This window comes from Macrotis lagotis, chromosome 3 (assembly GCF_037893015.1).
Source record: "Macrotis lagotis isolate mMagLag1 chromosome 3, bilby.v1.9.chrom.fasta, whole genome shotgun sequence".
NCBI classification, from domain to species: Eukaryota; Metazoa; Chordata; class Mammalia; order Peramelemorphia; family Peramelidae; genus Macrotis; species Macrotis lagotis.
In genome coordinates, this window is record NC_133660.1 from 35,509,511 (window position 1) to 35,513,003 (window position 3,493).

Here is a 3,493-nt window from a genome sequence, read left to right on the forward strand (position 1 = left end):
TGATTCCCATGATGATTCATTAAAATATGGGCTAATGACAAGTTGTTCTCCTTCATACATATCACTCCTTCAACACACATCATGATGACTTTTCTATTCATAGACCAACTGTTGATGTGTGTTGTTCAATTATTATTACAGAGTTTATGTGCTTTCTCTTACTTCTACCAGCTTCTTGCCTTATCCTTCACAATCCATCTTGACTGAAGACATATTCCTGTCAGACACAAGCAAAATTAGAGCAGCATTCCTTTTTTCTTTTAATTGCCTATTTCACTGAGGAGAAAAATCACTGTGGAGAAGGAGCTTATCTTCTTTATCACCACTAACAATGGTTGACCAAGGTCACCAAGAGGGAAAAAGACAGCAGTATCTCCTACTATTTGTCTAGCTTTGCTTTCCACCCAGCCCTCATAGTTCTCATCTGCAGAAATCAACTGGAGAAGGGGCCATCCCTTCACATCAACTGTTTAACCAGCTGCCAGGTGAACCCAATAAGTTTCAGCTAGCAAGGCACCCTGAGGGGAAAGGAGGCAGCTTGTGTTGGGTAAGTCAAACCCCCATCACTTCCTTGACCACTCAGCTCCTAAGGACAGTGCAGAACCTAAATCACAAGAGGGGAATTGTGTTATTAAATAATGACATTACAGCAGAGGCATGATCAACCCCAAGGCTGCTGCACCCCAAGGACTGTGGGACCTTGCCATCACCTTACAGCTGAAACTCTCAGAATGGAAATCCTTGAGGGGAAGGAGCTACTTGCATCCTCAATGCTTAGCATAGTGTTCTATTCACAGCAAAAGACTAATAAGTACCTTATTATTTCATCTTTAAATTATGTCATTTTGTTTTTGATTGCTATATATTTTCATGTTTGACCATTTAATATCATTGATTCATTTAATATAGTTTTAGCTAATATTCCAATAAGATAGCAAGATGGTATAGTGGGTAGAGTACAGGACTAGAGTCAGGAAGATCTAAATTCAAAGAAGGCCTCAGATTCTTATTAGCTGTGTGAATCTAGGTGAATCTCTAAACTCTGTTTTCTTCAGTTTCCTCATCTGTAAAATGGGAATAACAATTGCACCTACCTCCCAGGGTTGTCGTGGGCATCAAATGATTCATGTTTTAGCATTTGAACCTGAAGTCAATAGAACCTAGGGCATAGTATTTCAAAACAGCACCAGTGGACATAGCCAACCTCTGCTAAGTCATGATGAAGGGAGATAAGACATAGGAAACTCAAAGAGACTCAAAGCCAGTGTTTCTCCAGTAAAAGACAGGGAGGGTAGCACTCAGACAGCATTTACCCTGAGGGACCTTCTGCAGAACAGAATGGTCTATAACATTTGATTGAGGCCTGGCAAAGTCACAGCAGGAGGCAGAGTCAACTCTCATTTGGGAATTATGTAATAAAAATGACACAGAAAATAGCCAGTGATAGTACTTGCATTGGACTACTTGGGGACCCAGGGATCATGACAGACCACTAAACAGAATTTTGGTTTCAGTGTCATTGTGACTTCAGAGGGGAAGGACCAAGCAGGGTTCAAGGAAAAGAAGAGCCTAGCCTTAATACAAACTACAAATCAAGAAACTGAGGCTGGGAATGTGAGTAAACAAACTATAATTAAGGAATACTAGGATTCAGCTAAGCATCAAAAAAAAGGTAGTCACTCCAAAATAAGCATATATAGAACCCCATTGGTGACTGGGAAAAGATGAAAGCATTGTTTTTCATCTAGAACCCATGCAAGCATGCCATCTAATACTGATGAACTTCTCTGGGCAACCTAGTTTTACCATCATCTTCTCCAAGCCCTCACGACTAACAATATCAAAGGCATTAATCAAGTCCCTCACCAGTCAGATCTGCACCATTCATATGTAAAACCATTGATCATGTAAATGGAGAAATTTTGAATGCCTGAGATTACTTACCTTAGAGATACAGTCTTCAGGGCTGTACACATACATGGATGATGAGGTTGATTCACATAATACTGTCTGGGATACTCTAAAAGAAAGTGTGAGAGAAAAGAATTATTAGGCTGTATAACAAACTGAAGGTCTTCAGAGCTATTGTATTCCCTCTACAGTCTATAAGTAACTGGACAGTTTATAAATGCCACTCCAGAAATCTGAATCACTTTCACTTGAATCTTCTCAGGAAGATCCCAGAGATTAAATGGATAGTGAAGTCTTCTTTAGAGTGAAATTGCCAAGCATTCAAACTCTATTGCAGAAAGCCCAGAATTTAAATGTCAAATGTATCCTTACCCAAAAGACTATTTTACAGACAATTCACACATACTAAGTGCTCACCTTGTGGTTAGGGGAAGTGATATAAGGACCCTCTCCAGGAATCTCTGAAGAACTCTGGAATTGACTGGGAGATATGGAAAGTAGGGGGACAGGACTGTCCAGAATCATAGAAGCACAAAGAAAATATCAGTGAGTCATTTAAACTTTAAACAACTAAAAAGAGAGGGGCTACATTTGGTATTATATAAGATTGTGTTGCAATTGCTGTTGTGAGGTAATCTTGGGACAAAATATTCCCAAAGCAAAAGATAAAGGATTGCATGAAGAATAACCTAGACCAAAGGATGACAGATATACCAAAGTTGGAGAAAAATTGAACTTGAATAGAATAAAGGACTTTCAATTCCTAATGAAATAACCTAAAACTGATGAGAACTTTGAAATACAAGTATGAGAGACAAAAAGAAATTAGAAAAGTAAATATATTTAAGCAATTGGAATGGTCTATATGATAAGGGATCACTGATAGTCTATAAAGGAAAGAAGGAAGGAAGGAAGGAAAGAAAGAAACAAAGAAAGAGAAAGAAACAAAGAAACAAAGAGAAAGAAAAGCAAAGAAACAAAATAGAAAGAAAAACAAAGAAAGAAACAAAGAGGAAAGAAAGGAAGGAAGAAAAAAGAAATGAAGGTAGGAAGGAAGGGAGGAAGGCAGAGAAAAGGGAAGGCAGGAAGAAGAAAAAGAAAGAAAGAAAGAAAGAAAGAGAAAGAAAGAAAGAAAGAAAGAAAGAAAGAGAAAGAAAGAGAGTAGAAGTTGAGAATGATTTTGTTCCATTTTATTGGTTTTAAGAAAGTAAAGAAGATAGAAGGAAAAAGACTATAACCAGGAAGAAATAAGGAAAAAGGCAGGAAAAAAAGTTATTTCTCTTAACTGAGGTGACTGAGAAGTGTATATAAATAGAAAATGGGGGATTTTGAGATATAGGGTTGAAGAAGCATTTCATTCCAGGCATTTGTGATAAGGTTAATAAATGGAATGCAGATCCTAGTTATAATAGCTGTATTTTTATCTTAGGGAGTTTTCTGAAATTTCCTAGCAGGGCAGTGATATCATCAGATACATGTCTAGGAGGAATTCTTTAGGGAATTATATGGAGGATATTCTGGAACTGAAAGAGTTTAGAAGTGATAGACTAATCTGGAGGTCCTTGGAACCAATTGTTGAGAT

At 37.6% G+C, this 3,493-nt stretch overlaps 1 long non-coding RNA gene across 1 annotated transcript in view; it reads right to left on the reverse strand.

Annotated features, from left to right (window-relative positions):
- LOC141517451 (uncharacterized) overlaps nt 1–2,456 on the reverse strand; it is an 11,522-nt gene extending 9,066 nt beyond the window's left edge. The window contains exons 1-2 of the long non-coding RNA XR_012476867.1: nt 2,329–2,456; nt 1,945–2,020 (exon numbers count right to left, since the gene is read on the reverse strand). This is a non-coding gene — a long non-coding RNA (uncharacterized LOC141517451). The remainder of the gene's footprint in view (nt 1–1,944; nt 2,021–2,328) is intronic.
- Between the last annotated feature and the right edge of the window lie 1,037 nt (nt 2,457–3,493).